Raw genomic sequence first — 21,837 nt, 5'->3', positions numbered from 1 at the left:
ACCGTGTAAGGTTTGGTATGCTCCGTCCACTATAAACAAGGGCTCTGATACCAATCTGTCACACCTCGAAAACCGAAGGCGAAAACATTTCCGGGGTTGACTCCACGTTGAGTATCAAATCCAATGCACATAGTAAGAAAAGTAAACAACCATTACATTACATATATAAAAGTTTACATTAGTTTCAAAAGTAAATTGTACAAGTATGATACATAGTATATATGAACAAAAGTAAGACGTGTCTTCTTCGCACTCCGTGTTCGCCAAAAGAGATCATTGGGTACCTGTCTAATGCGGACCTGAGAATACAAGCGGTTTGAAAATCAGCATAAAGCTAGTGAGTTCATAAGATGTTTGTTTTCTGAAAAATGTACCAGTTTCCTTTAGTTTTCTGAAAAGGTTTGTTATCCAGGAAAATATCCCATATTTTCCTAATATCTTATTTATCCATTTTTTTCTTAATTCGTTTACGAGTTGTTATGTTATCCCAGAAAAATCCCATATTTTCCTAAGTGTAAGTTTGGTTGAATATCACAGAGTATAGTTTAATACATAAAACTATATACTGAAACTCATGGGATTACTATCCCGAACTAGATATAAGATAATTTGATATACACGAAACTATAGATAGATATATATTGAAAACCATGGGACTACCATCCCGAACTAGATATAATATAACTTGATATACACGAAACAATAGATAAATATAGATGGAAAACCATGGGACTACCATCCCGAACTAGATATATATTGAAAACCATGGGACTATCATCCCATATTAGATATAGATTGAAAATCATGGGATTACCATCCCGTACTAGATATAGATTCTAACCATGGGACTACCATCCCGCACTAGATATGTATTATGTATATATACTGAAAACCATAGGAATAACATCCCGCACTAAATACAAAATCTATAGACTGAAAACCATGGGAATATCATCCCGTACTTGATATAGGAACCATAGATAGAAAGTAGATATGAAATCAAATCAGAAACCAAAACCAAACCGTGAATAAACTTATATTAATACGTATTGTGAGTTGGGTAACCATGCTGATACGACAACAAGACCTCCTTGACGCTTGTCAGACGTCGGACGATATCCAGAATTTGTCACCCCAAGCGTGCCCGCCTAACTGTAGCTAGCAGTTAGGGTGTGGGATTGTCATTCCCGAATAGATCTATTCACAAATTCCACGCTCTCCCTCCAGGAGACTCTGGTTACACTTCCGGGGAGGATTTACTGATAACCCAAAGGGTAATGACAAATCTCATAAGCTAGTACTAAATTATTCACGGTGTTCTCAAACAATATCAAACATACTAAACATTATGAAACATAATACAGTGAAAACGATTATATATGATGAAATTATCTGCCAATACATTCTAAATGAAACAGAGATAAACTGAATCAGACATAGTTTATCTAGTAACTTTATATATATCAGTACGTGTTTAAACAAGAACTAAAGATCCCCAAATTATTCCCATTATAATTTGATCAGTTTGATTGTTTCCCTTTTTGATTTGTTTGATTGTTTCCCTTTCTGAAATCCATATAATTCTGATTGATAAAACATCCCTTATGCTCAGCATATTACATAAGGGGTAAAGATATTTATAAGTTTGTCAGACATTTATTGAAATACATCAATTTATGGTTTTGAAAAATTTCTATTTTGCTTGTATTCCCCCCTGAAACCATTGAAAAAGGGTAGGGGTATGAACTCACCGGACGAGGAATGTGTCTGCTTGGATCCTAAATGTCAGTTCTAGGTTTGCAAATGCACGAGGTTCCTATGTATAATGAAAAGATACACATTTGTATCTAATTAGGACTTGAATTATTTATTAGTTAGGGACAAACACTTCTAGTTGCGGAAACACTCCCTTACAAGTGTTTGGAAGGACCCGAGTGGCATTTAAGGACACATAAAGATTGGATATGGAGTTTGCTATTCAAGAGTAAACTCTTACTAGAGTTTTTGGCCCTAATGACATATTCCCCATGAGTTTACGTCCGTAAACTCATGGTGGGGTACTTTTGGTTTCTAAATGGCTTCATATCACATGGATAAATTAGCTAGGATTACATCTACGGCATTGGAATGAATTAAACTCATTTAAGAACCATTTATTGGAGTTTACGGCAGTAAACATGGAGTTTACGACCGTAAACTCCCCCTAACACTAAATCCTTGATGTTTTGGGTTCTTAATCAATCACATGTGATTCCAATTAATTCTACAAGCCTTGTATGGAATTTAGGGTGACTTTTGACATGGTTTTAGGAGTTTACGGCCCATGACTCCACCTCATGGCCATGAACTCCTTAGGGGGGTGTTTTAATATGTTTTAAGGTCCTTAACTTGATTGTGGTCACTTCTAGTATTTATCCCAAGGCTTATGGTGTGTTTAAGTGGCATCTTAACACATTAGAAGGAGTTTACTCCCCATGTTAATGAGTTTACGGCCCAATTTCATGAGTTCCTAAGAGGTTTGGACACTCATGTGATTAAAATAAACATATAACTTTAAATAATTTAGCCCAAAAACGAAATCGGAACGAATTGATAAGGGCGGATTTTTACGGGTAGAACGGGTTTTCGGCGATGGACAACTTCGGGTTGTTACATTATCCCCCCGTTAGAGGGAATTTCGTCCCGAAATTCAAAGATTAAGATACAGATCATGAATTTTAATGAGACATGGATAAATTTGTTGCCTCGGATCTTCACGCTCCCAAGTGGAATCGGGTCTCCGCTTGACGTTCCAGCGAACCCTCACTATCGGGAAACGCCTTTGTTTCGTGCATTCACTCTTTCAATCCATGATCTCAATTGGTTCTCCCATGGAAGTTCAGACTTTCGTTGACTTCGGTCTCATCAAAGGAATTACTACGGTTTCGTTGGGTAGGTGCTTCTAAGGATTCGAGACGTGGAAGACAAGATGGATGTTACTAAGTTCTGAAGGTAGCCAGAGTTCGAAGGTTATGGAATCGATCCTAACGAGGATCGTGAAGGGTCTAATGTATCACGAGTGAAGTATTTCACACTTCCCAAAGCATATCATACTTTTCTGGGATAAGGCCTTCAACAGGACACACGCTCCAATAGGGAGGCACATCTTCATGTAGCAAAGTAGTTAAGGGTCTGATGGTTCTAGAAGAAATTTCTGGATGGGTCTGCGATAATAGTCGATGGGACCCAAGAATCGACAGGTTTCTATGGGTATCTCTGGTGCCGACTAATTCCTTATCGCCTTAGTTTTTGGAAAGGTTTGCAGGTATGACTGCTTTGCTTAGCTACATGCTCAGGGAAGATGATTTCACCGAAGGGCACCACTACTAACTCGTAGTGATCATATCAAGCCTTGGTCACCGTCTTGGACACGTTATTCTTACTGAGGTTTGGTTACGAGGTAGTTCCAGGGATTAGGCCGGTGCGAGACTAGACTAAATGTTCGGAAGGAATTCTCGGGAATCCTTCGGGAAAGACATTAGGGAAAGAGCTCCAGACTTCCCGTTTTCCGATGATCACACGGACAAAGAATGCATGGCACTCCGATCGGGAAAACTTTTTAAGCTTTGATGCACGAAATGATGCAAAGGTTGGATTGGGGTTTGATGCCAAAGATCACGAGAGTCAGGTCAGGGAAAAGATTTAGACGGGCGACCCTTTCGAAACCAAGAATAACAACATGAATGAGACTCGGTCATTACATGTCAAACATAGCATCAAAGCATTTCATGAGAATTTTTCCATTAAGTCGAATGGAATAGAATAATCGTTCGGATTGGGGATACAATCTATGGGTATGACGTTAGTGTTCTCTCTCTCTCACTGGTTAACCAACTTGATGGTACACATTTTCTATTACTAACGAAGGATTGAGTTTAGAAAGATGTTTGAATGGGTAGATAACAGGTTTCTCTTTTAGTACTAGAATCGAAACGAATTGCAGGTATAAGAGATGTCAAAGAGGAATATACCTGCGGCGACAGTGGGATCAGCGGTTATCTCCTCTCGTCCTATTGCTAGGAATCTTCCGATGTTGCCAGTTGTTGCTGCCTTAGGGCAATTTCTTTTGAAGTGCCCTACTTTGCCACAAATGTAGCAGGCCGGACTAATTCCCGCTCCGGACGATTGGTTTGTTGATTTGGCTGGTTTTCTGCAGGTACGAGCAAGGTGGCCCTTCTTGCCACAGTTGTCGCAGATTCTTTCGCGACATGGACCGAGAGTACGGTGATGGTAGCGGCACTTCGTGCACCAAGGAAGGGTACCAGTGTATCCACTGGTACGAGTTTGGGCCGTGGATCCGACAGCAGAAACAGCAACAGGGGCAGTAGCATCATGGACTGCTACCGTTTGCTGTTTCTTAGAGGATCCTTGCGTACTTTGGGCCTTCTGCTTGTTCCATAATTTCTTTTTACTTCCACCTCCACTTTTGACTGGCTCAGGAGTGGTAGCCTCCTCATCGGAGCTATCTTCGTGATCGATCAGGGTTTGCGCCAGACATTTAGCGCTGTCATATGTATCCGGCCTCGCAGCGAAGACATTTCCTTTTGTTGGCTGGGTCAATCCCCAAATAAATCTCTCTATCTTCTTACTCTCCGGGGTAACCATTATCGGACAGAGTAACGCCAGGTCATCGAATCTTGAAGTATAAGCGACTATATCAGAACCCTTCATCTTCAGGTTCCAGAGTTCGTGTTCTAGCTTCTGCATTTCTCCCCGAGGGCAATACTCTGCGAGCAGAAGCTCCTTCATAACTTCCCAACCCATAGCATTTGCTACAGGTAATGTTAAGGATTTGAGTCGGCCGTTCCACCAAGTCAGGGCTTTCTCAAGGAAGGTGCAGGCGGCAAACTTTAGTTTGTCAGATTCCGAACAGGCACATATTTCAAAGATTGATTCGATTTTCTTGAACCATCGGGTGAGGGAAATGACACCTCCAGTGCCATCAAAGGATGTGGGTTTCGCGTTCATGAAGTCTTTATAGCAACCCTCTTTTCAGTGTCCCTGACTGCTTTCTTGGTTTTGGGTTTGGGTACCACCTCCCGAACCACCGGAACCATCAGGGTTTCTTTGAGACATAGCAGCTGCCACCATGGCCTGGAACATCACAGGGTCAAATTCAGGAGGAGGTGGTGGCGGAGAGTTATTGGTCTTTGAGTTGGGTCTCTTTCTTGGAGGCATCTTGATCTAAAAAGATCAGGAAAGAGAGGATCATAAGTCCTCTGAATTGAATCAAGAGATATAGAACAGGGGATATCTCATCAAGACAGATATAGCATTCTATTAAGCGATAAACCAGGAAAGAGTTATCAAAGCAGATAATTTATCGCTAGAGGGATGATCAAGGAACAACGCGTATACGAGGATTTCTACAAAGGATTGGCCTGTGAAATACTCCCATAGTATTTCATGATTCGCTACGACACTGGTTCGATGTTTGTGGTATTAGGGTAAGTTTTAGGCATGTCGCATACCACAGTCACTCCCAAGCACATGTTGGACGTGTCTCGAATGAATATAGTTGGCCAGGCTATATTGATCCTAGACACGACTACATAACTGCCCATGTTTAACCGCAGCGTACAACACCCATTTACTTATGTCATGTTCTACTTGTAGTTACGGATCTCGACGGTTCGATATACTTGTATAGTTTTGAAAATACTTATATTTTGAGGTATACTTTTAGTTCAGAGCACTTTGGCCCCTTAATGTTTATAGTCTTATACCGTGTAAGGTTTGGTATGCTCCGTCCACTATAAACAAGGGCTCTGATACCAATCTGTCACACCTCGAAAACCGAAGGCGAAAACATTTCCGGGGTTGACTCCACGTTGAGTATCAAATCCAATGCACATAGTAAGAAAAGTAAACAACCATTACATTACATATATAAAAGTTTACATTAGTTTCAAAAGTAAATTGTACAAGTATGATACATAGTATATATGAACAAAAGTAAGACGTGTCTTCTTCGCACTCCGTGTTCGCCAAAAGAGATCATTGGGTACCTGTCTAATGCGGACCTGAGAATACAAGCGGTTTGAAAATCAGCATAAAGCTAGTGAGTTCATAAGATGTTTGTTTTCTGAAAAATGTACCAGTTTCCTTTAGTTTTCTGAAAAGGTTTGTTATCCAGGAAAATATCCCATATTTTCCTAATATCTTATTTATCCATTTTTTTCTTAATTCGTTTACGAGTTGTTATGTTATCCCAGAAAAATCCCATATTTTCCTAAGTGTAAGTTTGGTTGAATATCACAGAGTATAGTTTAATACATAAAACTATATACTGAAACTCATGGGATTACTATCCCGAACTAGATATAAGATAATTTGATATACACGAAACTATAGATAGATATATATTGAAAACCATGGGACTACCATCCCGAACTAGATATAATATAACTTGATATACACGAAACAATAGATAAATATAGATGGAAAACCATGGGACTACCATCCCGAACTAGATATATATTGAAAACCATGGGACTATCATCCCATATTAGATATAGATTGAAAATCATGGGATTACCATCCCGTACTAGATATAGATTCTAACCATGGGACTACCATCCCGCACTAGATATGTATTATGTATATATACTGAAAACCATACGAATAACATCCCGCACTAAATACAAAATCTATAGACTGAAAACCATGGGAATATCATCCCGTACTTGATATAGGAACCATAGATAGAAAGTAGATATGAAATCAAATCAGAAACCAAAACCAAACCGTGAATAAACTTATATTAATACGTATTGTGAGTTGGGTAACCATGCTGATACGACAACAAGACCTCCTTGACGCTTGTCAGACGTCGGACGATATCCAGAATTTGTCACCCCAAGCGTGCCCGCCTAACTGTAGCTAGCAGTTAGGGTGTGGGATTGTCATTCCCGAATAGATCTATTCACAAATTCCACGCTCTCCCTCCAGGAGACTCTGGTTACACTTCCGGGGAGGATTTACTGATAACCCAAAGGGTAATGACAAATCTCATAAGCTAGTACTAAATTATTCACGGTGTTCTCAAACAATATCAAACATACTAAACATTATGAAACATAATACAGTGAAAACGATTATATATGATGAAATTATCTGCCAATACATTCTAAATGAAACAGAGATAAACTGAATCAGACATAGTTTATCTAGTAACTTTATATATATCAGTACGTGTTTAAACAAGAACTAAAGATCCCCAAATTATTCCCATTATAATTTGATCAGTTTGATTGTTTCCCTTTTTGATTTGTTTGATTGTTTCCCTTTCTGAAATCCATATAATTCTGATTGATAAAACATCCCTTATGCTCAGCATATTACATAAGGGGTAAAGATATTTATAAGTTTGTCAGACATTTATTGAAATACATCAATTTATGGTTTTGAAAAATTTCTATTTTGCTTGTATTCCCCCCTGAAACCATTGAAAAAGGGTAGGGGTATGAACTCACCGGACGAGGAATGTGTCTGCTTGGATCCTAAATGTCAGTTCTAGGTTTGCAAATGCACGAGGTTCCTATGTATAATGAAAAGATACACATTTGTATCTAATTAGGACTTGAATTATTTATTAGTTAGGGACAAACACTTCTAGTTGCGGAAACACTCCCTTACAAGTGTTTGGAAGGACCCAGGTGGCATTTAAGGACACATAAAGATTTGAAATGGAGTTTACTCTTCAAGAGTAAACTCTTACTAGAGTTTTTGGCCCTAATGACATATTCCCATGAGTTTATGGCCATAAACTCATGGTGGGGTACTTTTGGTTGCTAAATGGCTTCATATCACATGGATAAATTAGCAAGGATTACATCTAGGGCATTGGGATGAATTAAACTCATTTAAGAACCATTTATTGGAGTTTATGGCAGTAAACATGGAGTTTACGGCCGTAAACTCCCCCTCACACTAAATCCTTGATGTTTTGGGTCCTTAATCAATCACATGTGATTCCAATTAATTCTACAAGCCTTGTATGGAATTTAGGGTGACTTTTGACATGGTTTTAGGAGTTTATGGCCCATGACTCCACCTCATGGCCGTGAACTCCTTAGGGGGGTGTTTTAATATGTTTTAAGGTCCTTAACTTGATTGTGGTCACTTCTAGTATTTATCCCAAGGCTTATGGTGTGTTTAAGTGGCATCTTAACACATTAGAAAGAGTTTACTCCCCATGTTAATGAGTTTACGGCCCAAGCATGTTCTTGTGCATTAAACTCATGTTTACTCCTCTAAATTGATGTTCAAGGTGTTCCAAGGCCAATTCCATAATTCTACAAGTCATATCTAAGCCTCAATGGTGTGTTGGAAGGGTTTAAGGGCATAAAACCCCCTTAATATGTGTTTACGGCCCAAGCATGTTCCAGGGCCATAAACACATGAACAAGGTCCTAAATCATGATTTAATCTCGAATTTGAAGGCCAAAGATGATATACTAGGAGTTAGGGAAGATACCTTGATGATTAGAAGCCTTAATTTGATGATTTTGGACCTTAAACTTGATTTGAGGAGAGAGGTTAGAGAGAGAGAGTAGAGAGAGGGAGCAAAAGCTTCAAATGGAAGCTTAAACCCCTTTATATAGGTTCTATGGTTTGGACACGGTGTAATTCTACCCGATACCGGCGTTAAACGGGGCTTTTGGTCACACCCGATTAAGTTGTCGTAACCCGGCGGGGACGTTTCTAAAATTACTCAATTAAACATTTTGGGCCAATTTCATGATTTCCTAAGAGGTTTCGACACTCATGTGATTAAAATAAAGATATAACTTTAAATAATTTAGCCCAGAAACGAAATCGGAACGAATTCATAAGGGCGCATTTTTATGGGTAGAACGGGTTTTCGACGATGGACAACTTCGGGTTGTTACACGAACTCCATGTATTAAAACAGTAGACGTCACTGGAAAACAACAAACACTACCAGAAAACCCGAGATATCACCGTAAAACACCAGACGCCACCGGAAACCTCCCGGATCCAGGGAACTACAAGACACCGCCGATTTAAAAACACTAGGGTTCCATTTTAATTTAAGCATTTATATTCATTAATAATAAACAAATAATAGTAATAAAAAACTAAAAAGATAAAGACAAACGACAATATGGTCTTTTCATCTCTATGAGGAGATGAAAAGTGCAATAAAACCAAAACCTAAGGACCATTCGTGTGCAAAGGAAAACATAGGGACCAAATGTGACATTTTTAGAAACCGTAGAGACCATTTCCATAATTCTTTCTATAGGGTATGCGTTGAATGATTACAAAAAAAGTTTATTTCATTTAGGACATGAATTATGTAAATTATGAAAAACGTTTGATTCATTTATGCTATGCATCAAGTTATGTAAATCGTTTGTAAGGCACACAGTAAAGTCTAAAGTCGAAACAAAATATTTGATCCTTTTTGTTACAAACGAGTCGCAAAGGCATCAAATACAATTTAGGCTATGTGGTATGGTTTTAGCATCAATTACAATATTCTTACATGACATCTCTTAACATATGTTATATTATGTGAAAATTGTTTTGCTTTCTTGTGGTGTTAAGCTATTTTGCCCTCACATTTTCCAACGCTGGTTAAGAAAAGAAAAACAATCAACTTTTTTTTCTTTTTTCCTTTTAAGTGGTATGATGGTGTGGTGTGTATTTCCTAGCAAAAATGGAGTCGTTTGGAAAATGAGATGACAGGTGATTATTTCTATAAGTTTTATATAATATATTCCTATAAGTTATATGAAATATACTTATATATTTTTTTATTAGACAAACAGACCATTCTTTTCTTATGTTTTTTCATGGTTTTTTTTTTTAACTTTTTTAATTTGAAAATTAAGCTATTCTAAAAAAAATTCAACTAAACATTCAAAACGATACTTATTTGCACTAGGGTGGTGTTTTCATTGATATTCTTAGTTGTAGAAAATATATGCTTTAGAATATATATATATATATATATATATATATATATATAGAGAGAGAGAGAGAGAGAGAGAGAGAGTTCAAAAAAAAAATTGTAAATAGTTTGAAAATATAAAAACACTATTTTTATGTTATTATTTTACAATGAATTTTTGTATGCATAGCTTTATATCATTATTTAGCAATGAACAAATGAATACTTACAGGTTAAAGCTATAATTACAATTTACTACAAAAATACACATACATATATTTGTAATAGAATAATAACATTTATTGAATATATGAATAATTGAACGTTAATATTCATATTAGAATTACTTCAACAATACACATATACAACATATAATAACATAAACATAATGTGTTTATGGTTTCACACTATTTACTGTTTTTATTTGAACACACACACACGTATATATATATATATATACACACACACACACACTATATTATTAAACATATTGCGCATTTCTTGAATATTAAGAGGTACACCTATTTTAACACTATGTACAAATCTGTTAAGCATAATGAAAACATACCTTCTCCCCATCTCTACATGTCCCCATGTCTAAACGTGGAAAACCCTAATATCATCTACATGCCATCGTTTCTCCCAAATCTCTTTTGTCTCTATACTTACTCTCTTGAACCTTCAGCAGGCCTCTGTTAGCACCACCCTCATGACGTCGTCGCTACAACCAAAAAGTATGTCACCGACCACCTGTTCTTCCCTCTCAACTAGATGGTCGACCCCATGGAAGTCCACCTTTTCTGCCATCGCCCTTCACCAGTCCCTTTCTCGTGCCGCTTCTACCTTCTGTCGAGACGACAAACCTCGACCCTATCTTGTCGTCCTCGTCAATGTTAATGTCACACGAGGGACAATATGGTCTTTTCATCTCTACAAGGGGATGAAAAACACAATAAAACCAAAACCTAGGGACTGCCTGAGTGCAAATGAAAACATAGGGACCAAACATGAATTTTTGTAAAACATAAGGACTATTTCAGTATATTGTTCTTTAGGATATGCATTGAGTAATTACGAAAAACGTTTCTTTCATTTAGGACATGCATTATGTAAATTATGAAAAAAATTTGTTTCATTTACGGTATTCATTAAGTTAACTTCGTAAATCGTTTGTGAGGTAAAAAATAAACTCTAAAGTCGAAACCAAATATTTGGTCATTTTTTGTTCCAAACGAGTAGCAAAGACACCAAATTTCATTTAGGTTATCCAGTATGGTTTTAACGTCAGTTACATTATGCTTACATGACGTCTCTTAAGATATGTTATAATCCCATTTTGCCCTCTCAACATACTCTAATGCCGGTTAAGAAAAAACAATCAACTTTTACTATTTTTTTTCCTTTTTAAGTGGTATGTTCATGCGGCACGTATTTCCTAGCAAAAATGGAGTCATGCGGAGAATGACACGACAGATGATCATTCCTATAAGTTATATGAAATATATCTGTAAATTTTTTTATTAGACAAATTGACCATTCCTTTCTAATGTTTTATTATGGTTTTGCTAAGTTTTTTGATTTGAAAACTTTAGCAGTTTTATATAAAAAAATAAAAAATAAAAATTCAACTGAATCTTCAAAACGATGCTTATTTGCACAAATGTAATGCTTTCATTGATAAGTCTTAATTGTAGAAAATATATGTTTTAGAATATATATATATATATATATATATATATATATATATATATATATATATATATATATTGAATCTTTGGACAGTAACTGGTTTAGGACATTTTAATAGTAATTTATTTATTATTTCAAAAAGTTTTTTGAAATTATATACAAATGGACACAAGAGTTTTCTCTAAAAAAAACTCTCCAACCAGTTAACAAAGTTCATTATTTTAAACATTTTGTAGTTGTTTTCTATTTTAGACCTTGCAATTAATAATAAATTATGTCATACTAATATTTAAATATTTATATATTAGTTAGAATTTCATATATATATATATATATATATATATATATATATATATATATCCTTGTTATACATAAAAAAATTATATTTGTCCAAATTAATGTCTAAATATCATATTTATCTGATAGAGAATTTTAAAACATCATGTATGTCCTTGGTTAACATCAAAATGTCATATATGACTTCTTACATATCAAATTATCTTAAAGTATCAACAGAAACTAAACAATCAATGTGTAAATTCCATAAAGAGGACTGAAGATGAAGCAGTATGTTTTTCAAGAGATCGACATTACAATAATTTAGAATTAAACGTTCCATTGTTATAGATACGGGGATAATATGGTCAAACTTTTTTAATTATTATAACAATTTTAAGACATAAAAAATGATTGTAAACTATTCAAAACATTACAAAAATAAGATTTGGGCGTTTGATATTTTAAAGGCTTATAAAGCCTAAATATGATAATATAAATTTAAGTTGGACAAATATGATATTTTGATTTTTATGAAGAGCATATATATGAAAGTATCCCTAAAAATTATTATTTTATGATGAGTTTATCTATTTAATTGAATATATTTCATTGAAATTTACATGATTAAGAACGTTAATTTTAAACTTTCATATGACGCAAACATCAAATATTAAATAATATTATTCTAACGTTGATTATATTATAAAATTCTTTTACTTAGTTAAATACTAATGTCAAGTAATAATTTTTGAAAATATAACTAATATGTGAAAAGATGACACATTATATGAGAGCATTTTTTAAAATAAATTAAAAAAATAGTTAATTATAAGAAAATATATTCATTATTATTTTGATTGTTTTGACTATGACCTGATAGTGATATAGCTTTATAAAATATATTCATTAATATTTTATGTATTTACTTAAATATTTCAACTATCAAAAAGTAAGAAAACAAAATGTATCTCAAGATACCAAAAATACGAAGTCTAGTTTCATCGAGTGTTTGAGGAAGCTGGATTATTAACTTCATTTATTTTCAAAGTCAAACCAACTATATTGAGCTCTGGCGAGTTAAACTATATGGTTAGAAAGAAACAACGATGACAATATAGTGTGCATTTTATCTTATAGCATGTTGAATCTTCAATTGGTAGGTGGAGTTTTAGTCTTGTGCCGCTATGTTTTATTATTTCGATGAGAACATGGTGAACATGAGAGAGAGAGAGAGAGAGCTATTTTTCTTAGTTTTACTTTTTGTTACAAAGTACTAAATAAAGGAAACAAAATAGTGATTGTAATTTAGACTATTTCTCCACAATAAAATAAAACCAAAATTATGAATGAGAGTTCAACTTCCATACAGAAAACAATGTTCATTTTTGTAATTTGTTGAGAATTTAATTAAGTTATCGGAGTGACCTCACAAAAAAACATTTATCTCTAATGATAAAAAAAAAAGCAGGTGCATAAAATTCTAAATACATGTAAGGATTAGGTTTTATAAAAAGATTGGAAACCTACATTGGGGTTTACTTTAGCTCTTAATTTTGCAAATGCTAGGGACAAGTTCTCACAAAGCGTAGAAAAAAAAATATTTTTTAGATCAATAAGAAGAGGGTATATTGGTCGTTTTAGCATTTATAATCAACAAAGGTCATGGTGTAATGAGTGGGACCATACAAAGTGAGTTAAACTTAGATGCTAAACAAGAACCTATCTGTTCCAAACCTAGTGAAAATTGTAGCACAACATCAATAGTTGGATGCCACATCATCAAGACATTTAGCAATCTTTATGGAACTTAACTTTTCCGCAACCTCGTTATCATTGGCACCTATTTCTAAATCAATCATTCCTTTTGAAGAAAAATAACATAAAAGCAACATCGTAAAATCATGCAAAAAAAAAACTATAATTTAGAAAGAGTGCATGTGTTAACTATAGCCGTAAGATTTAAACACTAGAATATATATATATATATATATATATATATATATATATATATATATATATATGTATGTATATATAAAGGTAATATTTAATCAATTTTTATAAATATATTTGAGAATATAAATAAGGGAAATTATTAAAAATTTACAACTGAAAATTGTTCTTTTGATCTGCATTTAGTAAAAAAAAGCACCCATATATAACTTATGTGTTTTATTCAACATAGAAGTGATGATTAAAAATAGTTAAAAATATAGATTTTAGATTTTATATTTATTTTGTAAAGTATTGTCTTGATTACCTTCGAACACAGATTTAATACTATTTACCTGAGCATGCCATTGGTCATTATCTACGGCCTACCGAAAGTTCTACACATTCATATATAGTCATCAGGCCAGATTAAGTGTTTAAGCCCATTAAGTCAAAAAAAGAAACAATACCTAAATAATGTATATCAACAAAAGCAGCAAACCATGCATGCATTCCTTTATCACATATCAATAAATAAGTTATGGAATTAAATGCATGATAACTCATAATAAAAGCATATATATATATATATATATATATATACACACACACACACACACATGCTCTTACTATTGCAAGATGATGTGTTTAATAATATATTAAAATTCAACCTTCAAGTGATATCCCAAAGATTCCTATCTTGGAATGGTCTATATCATCTCTTTTGGTTAGAGAATTTACCAAATTTAAAAGGTCCCACACCTAAAACATAAAAATGTTAACAATATATAATGAATGACATTTGAAAAATTCAATTGTGAAGAAGTATGAATGTGTCATAGACAAATGGAATTGTGTCACCTCTTTTCCATGATGAAACTAGAGCCTGGATCCATAATATATGAAACTAAAATTATCTTTATGGTTTGAGATCATGAAGGATAATTAGTATATTCTCCATTGTACTACCAAAAGTCTTCCTAATTATGCCAACAAAAAAATTGGTTTCTATATGAATCACATTGCTATAATTGGATAGATGTTTTGCAAAGTAGGATGTTGTAATAAACAAATATTTATGAAAGTATGTTGCTATTTCTTATTTTTTGGCATTTAGCCATATTCTTTTTTTGCATAAATCAAATACAAAAAGTTTCAATGCTCACATCTTCATAGGCAGTGTGGTTTTTGGTACGTTCTCCATGGTTACATGAACCAATGACCACTGAAATATATCTACGTGAAGTGTAAACCTGAATTAAAAAGAACTCATTAAATCAAAGTCTTTTGTCAAATGAAATAAATGACGAGTCTACCGTTGTAATTTTATACCTCAAAGTAATGGGTGTAGCCACTCTTTGCATGCATCTGTGCTATGTAGAAAAACAACGGGTCTTTGTGATTATGTGCTTTCTTTCATGCTCAAAATAAGCATAGGCAGTCACCCTTGCTGTCCTTCGTAATTTTAAGCATTTATATTCATTAATAATAAACAAATAATAATAAAAAAAACTAAAAAGATAAAGACAAAGGACAATATGGTCTTTTCATCTCTATGAGGAGATGAAAAGTGCAATAAAACCAAAACCTAGGGACCGTTCGTGTGCAAAGGAAAACATAGGGACCAAATGTGAAATTTTTAGAAGCCGTATGGACCATTTCCGTAATTCGTTTTATAGGGTATGCGTTGAGTGATTACAAAAAAGATTCTTTCATTTCGGACATGAATTATCTAAATTATGAAAAATGTTTGATTCATTTATGATATGCATCAAGTTATGTAAAACGCTTGTGAGGCAAACAGTAAAGTCTAAAGTCGAAACAAAATATTTAATCCTTTTTGTTCAAAACGAGTCGCAAAGGCATCAAATATAATTTAGGCTTTGTGGTATGGTTTTAGCGTCAATTACAATATTCTTACATGGCATCTCTTAACATATGTTATATTATGTGAAAACTGTTTTGCTTTCTTGTGGTGTTCAGCCATTTTGCCCTCACATTTTCCAACACTGGTGAAGAAAAGAAAAATAATCAACTTTTTTTATTATTTTTTCTTTTTAAGTGGTGTGATGGTGTGGTGTGTATTCCTAGCAAAAATGGAGTCGTGAGGAAAATGAGATGACAGGTGATTATTTCTACAAGTTTTATATAATATATTCCTATAAGTTATATGAAATATACTTGTACATTTTTTTATTAGACAAACAGACCATTATTTTCTAATGTTTTGTTAGGGTTTTTTTTTTTTTTACTTTTCTAATTTGAAAATTAAGCTATTCTACAAAAAATAAAAATTCAACAAAATATTCAAAACGATACTTATTTACACAAGGGTGGTGCTTTCATTGATAGTCTTAGTTGTAGAAAATATATGTTTTAGAATATATATATATATATATATATATATATATATATATATATATATATATATATATAAAGAGAGAGAGAGAGAGAGAGTTCAAAAAAAAATATAAAAACACTACTTTTATGTTATTATTTTACAATGAATTTTTGTATGCATAGCTTTATATCATTATTTAGCAATGAATAAATGAATACTTACAGGTTAAAGCTATAATTGCAATTTACTACAAAAATACACATACATATATTTGTAATAGAATAATAACATTTATTGAATATATGAATAATCGAATGTTAATATTCATATTAGAATTACTTCAACAATACACATATACAACATATAATAACATAAACATAATGTGTTTATGTTTCACACTATTTACTGTTTTTATTTGAACACACACACACACACACACACACACACATATATATATATATATATATATATACACACTATATTATTAAACATATTGCCCATTTCTTGAATATAAAGAGGTACACCTGTTTTAACAATATGTACAAATCTGTTAAGCATAATGAAGACGTACCTTCTCCCCATCTCTACACGTCCCTATGTCTAAACGTGGAAACCCCTAATATCATCTACATGCCATCGTTTCTCCCACATCTCTTTTGTCTCTATACTTACTCTCTTGAACCTTCAGCAGGCCTCTGTTAGCACCACCCTCATGACACTGTCGCTGCAACCAAAAAGTATGTCACTGACCACCTGTTCTTCCCTCTCAACTAGATGGTCGACCCCATGGAAGTCCACCTTTTCTGCCACAGCCCTTCACCACTCCCTTTGTCGTTCCGCTTCTACCTTCTGTCGAGACGACAAACCCTGACCCTATCCCATCGTCCCCGACAATGTTAATGTCACACGAGGGACAATATGGTCTTTTCGTCTCTACAAGGGGATGAAAAACGCAATAAAACCAAAACGTAGGGGCTCTCCGAGTGCAAATGAAAACGTAAGGACCAAACATGAAATTTTGTAAAGCATAAGGACTATTTCAATAATTTGTTCTTTAGGATATGCATTGAGTAATTTTGAAAAAAGTTTCTTTCATTTAGGACATGCATTATATAAATTATGAAAAACGTTTCTTTCATTTACGATATTCATTAAGTTAACTTCGTAAATCATTTGTGAGACAAAAAACAATAAACTCTAAAGTCGAAACCAAATATTTTGTCATTTTTTTTCCAAACAATTGGCAAAGGCACCAAATTTCATTTAGGTTATCCAGTATGGTTTTAACGTCAGTTACGTTATGCTTACATGACGTCTCTTAACATATGTTATAATCCCATTTTTCCCTCTCAGCATATTCCATTGCCGGTTAAGAAAAAACAATCAACTTTTTCTATTTTTTTCCTTTTTTAAGTGGTATGTTCAAGCGACACGTATTTCCTAGCAAAAATGGAGTCGTGCGGAGAATGACATGACAGATGATCATTTTTATAAGTTATATGAAATATATCTGTAAATTTTTTTATTAGACAAATTGACCATTCCTTTCTAATATTTTATTATGCTTTTGCTATGTTTTTTGATTTGAAAACTTTAGCAGTTTTATAAAAATAAAATAAAATAAAAATTCAACTGAATCTTCCAAACGATGCTTATGTGCACAAATGCAATGCTTTCATTGATAAGTATTCATTGTAGAAAATATATGTTTTAGAATATATATATATATATATATATATATATATATATATATATATATATATATATATATATATTGAATATTTGGACAATAACTTGTTTAGGACATTTTAATATTAATTTATTTATTATTTCAAAAAGTTTTTTGAAATTATATATAAATGGGCACAAGAGTTTTTTCTAAGAAAACTCTCCAACTAGTTAATAAAGTTCATTATTTTAATCATTTTGTAGTTGTTTTCTATTTTAGACCGTACATTTAATAATAAATTATGCCATACTAATATTTAAATATTTATATATTAGTTAGAATTTCATATATATATATATATATATATATATATATATATATATATATATATTATATATATATATATATATATATATATATATATATCCTTATTATACATAAAAAAATTATATTTGTCCAAATTAATGTCTAAATATCATATTTATCTAATAGAAAATTTTAAAACATCATGTATGCCCTTGGTTAACATCAAAATGTCATATATGACTTCTTACATATCAAATTATCTTAAAGTATTAACAGAAACTAAACAATCAATGCGTACATTCCATAAAGAGGGCTGAAGATGAAGCATTATGTTTTTCAAGAGATCGACATTACAATAATTTAGAATTAAACGTTCCATTGTTATAGATACGTGGATAATATGGTCAATTTTTTTTAAATTATTATAACAATTTTAAGATATAAAAAAATGATTGTAAACTATTCAAAACATTACAAAAATAAGATTTGGGCATTTGATATTTTAAAGGCTTATAAAGCGTAAATATGATAATAAAAATTTAAGTTGGACAAATATGATATTTTGATGTTTATGAAGAGCATATATATGAAAGTATCCCTAAAAATTATTATTTTATGATGAGTTTATCTATTTAATTGAATATATTTCATTGAAATTTACATGATTAAGAACGTTAATTTTAAACTTTCATATGACGCAAACATCAAATATTAAATAATATTATTCTAACATTGATTATATTATAAAATTCTTTTACTTAGTTAAATACTAATGTCAAGTAATAATTTTTGAAAATATAACTAATATGTGAAAAGATGACACATTATATGAGAGCATTTTTTAAAATAAATTAAAAAAATAGTTAATTATAAGAAAATATATTCATTATTATTTTGATTGTTTTGACAATGACCTCATAGTGATATAGGTTTATAAAATATATTCATTAATATTTTATGTATTTACTTAAATATTTCAACTATCAAAAAGTAAGAAAACAAAATGTATCTCAAGATACCAAAAATACGAAGTCTAGTTTCATCGAGTGTTTGAGGAAGTTGGATTATTAACTCCATTTATTTTCAAAGTCAAACCAATTATGCTGAGCTCTGGCGAGTTAAACTATACGGTTAGAAAGAAACAACGATGACAATATAGTGTGCATTTTATCTTATAGCATGTTGAATCTTTAATTGGTAGGTGGAGTTTCAGTCTTGTGCAGCTATGATTTATTTTTTCGATGATAACATGGTGAACATGAACATGAACGTGAAGAGAGAGAGAGAGAGAGAGAGAGAGAGAGAGAGAGAGCACGAGCGAGAGCTATTTTTCTTAGTTTTACTTTTTGTTACAAAGTACTAAAAAAGGAAACAAAATAGTGATTGTAATTTAGACTATTTCTCCACAATAAAATAAAACCAAAATTATGAATGAGAGTTCGACTTCCATACAGAAAACAATGTCCATTTTTGTAATTTGTTGTGAATTTAATTAAGTTATTGGAGTGACCTCACAAAAAAAACATGTATCTCTAATGATAAAAAAAGCAGGTGCATAAAATTCTAAATACATGTATGGATTAGGTTATATAAAAAGATTGGAAACTTACATTGGGGTTTACTTTAGGTCTAAATTTTGCAAATGCTAGGGACAAGTTCTCACAAACCGTAGAAAAAAGATATTTTTTAGATCAATAAGAGGAGGGTATATTTGTCTTTTTAGCGTTTTTAATCAACAAAGGGCATGGTGTAATGAGTGGGACCATACAAAGTTAGTTAAACTTAGATGCTAAACCAGGAGCTATATGTTCTAAACCTAGTGAAAATTGTAGCACAACATCAATATTTGGAAGCCGCGTCATCAAGACATTTAGCAATCTTTATGGAACTTAACTTTTCCAGAACCTCTTTATCACTGGCACATTTTTCTAAATCAATCATTGCTTTTAAAGAACAATAACATAAAAGCAGCATCGCAAAATCATGCAAAAAAAATTATAATTTAAAAGAGTGCATGTGTTAACTATAGCCGTAAGATTTAAACACTAGAATATATATATATATATATATATATATATATATATATATATATATATATACATATATATATATATATATATATATATATATATATATATATATGTATATATAAAGGTTATGTCACACCCCGAAAACCGAAGGCGGAAACATTTCCGGAGTTGACTCTACGATGAGTATCAAATCCAATGCACATAGTAAGTAAAGTAGAACAACCATTACATTACATATAGAAAAGTTTTACATTTGTTTCAAAAGTAAAGTTATACAGTTGTGATACATAGTATATAATAACAAAACAAACTGGTCTTCTGCGCACTCCAACCTGGAAACAAAATGATCTTCTGGTACCTGTTCTAACGTTGACCTGAGAACACAAGCGGTTTGAAAATTAGCATAACGCTGGTGAGTTCATAAGCGGTTTCTGTTTTGTGAAAATTTTCGAGTTTTCATTATGTTTCTGAAAAGGTTACACACACCAAGAAAATCTCACATTTTCTTAATAAGGTTGGGTTTTGTTCTCAACATGTAAAGTAAAGTTGTACACTGAAAACACGTTTACCCTTGTGAAAATGTACAGTTATGTTATATGGTTTGTTAAACTGTTATATGGTTTGTTATATGGTTTGTTAAACATTTTCTTTATATGGTTTGTTAAACTGTTTTTTTTCCTAATTGTGTTTTACGAATTGTAAAAGATGTAAAGTTATCCGGTTTGTTACACTTTTCCAGTTATGTAAACGTTTTCCCCAGGAAAGCCCCATGCTTTCCTGAATGTTGGTTATCAATGTAAAAGATGTATTCTGAAACCCGGTTATCTTGTAAAATGTGTTAAGTTATTCATTATTACTATTAAGTAAATCATTGTTATCCTAATTGCGAGTTCCATAACCATACGATACACTAGATATGGCAATAAGTAGTCCACATCTCCTTATGACTTTCGTCACCCTTGAACCATTTCGGTTCGGCTGTAGCTAGCAGCCAGGTGTGGGGTAGTCAACCCCGTATAGATCTATACACTCAAGTCACGCTCTCTAATCCCAGAGATTCTGGTTACGGGTGTAGTCCTCCACTCGCGTATCTCTGTGGAGTGTTCGCCGAGGACTTTTCTCCAATCATACAGGACTAACAAATTTACTAGTAATAATATGATAATCCTCCACCCGCATATCTCTGTGGAGTGTTACCGATGACAAACAGTGTACAAATTTTATGTTTCAAATGTTCTAATGACATGCTTTTAACTTATAAAATGTAGAAACCATTTGTGAAATATATAAAAAATAACAGTTTATAAACCCATTTCACAAATAATATATTTACGTGATCTGCATGTTCAAACGGTTATCAGTTGTATCAATCAGTGTTAAAAGCATATAAAATGTGAAACACACACACGAAAACAAGTTTTGAGTATAATTAATCCCTTGTACTTTGCTTGTGTTCCCCCACTGAAAACAGTGAAAAACAGTGAAAAGGGTAGGGGTATGAACTCACCAGGCTAGGAAATGCGATGGTTTCGGACACTAAATGTTGGTTCGGGGCTTGATTACTCGCGATGTCCCTATGTAAAATGAAATAATGTCCATATATATCTAATTAGATTTAAAATCACTAATTAGA

At 32.8% G+C, this 21,837-nt stretch overlaps 1 long non-coding RNA gene across 2 annotated transcripts; it reads right to left on the bottom strand.

Moving 5' to 3' along the window:
* Positions 1–10,439: 10,439 nt before the first annotated feature.
* LOC145069213 (uncharacterized) lies at positions 10,440–15,327 on the bottom strand. 2 transcript variants are annotated; one of them, XR_013689367.1, is made up of 3 exons: positions 15,191–15,327; positions 15,025–15,111; positions 10,440–10,891 (listed from the first exon to the last, which is right to left on the bottom strand). It is a non-coding gene; the product is annotated as an uncharacterized LOC145069213 (long non-coding RNA). The 2 variants fall into 2 exon arrangements; XR_013689366.1 differs by lacking the exon at positions 10,440–10,891 and having other exon boundaries at positions 14,860–15,111.
* Between the last annotated feature and the right edge of the window lie 6,510 nt (positions 15,328–21,837).

Source organism: Lactuca serriola, chromosome 8, assembly GCF_051521515.1.
Source record: "Lactuca serriola cultivar US96UC23 chromosome 8, Lser_US96UC23_V15, whole genome shotgun sequence".
In the NCBI taxonomy this organism is placed as follows: domain Eukaryota; kingdom Viridiplantae; phylum Streptophyta; class Magnoliopsida; order Asterales; family Asteraceae; genus Lactuca; species Lactuca serriola.
Note: the sequence above shows the minus strand (reverse complement) of the source record. Positions and strands in the feature narration are given on the sequence as shown.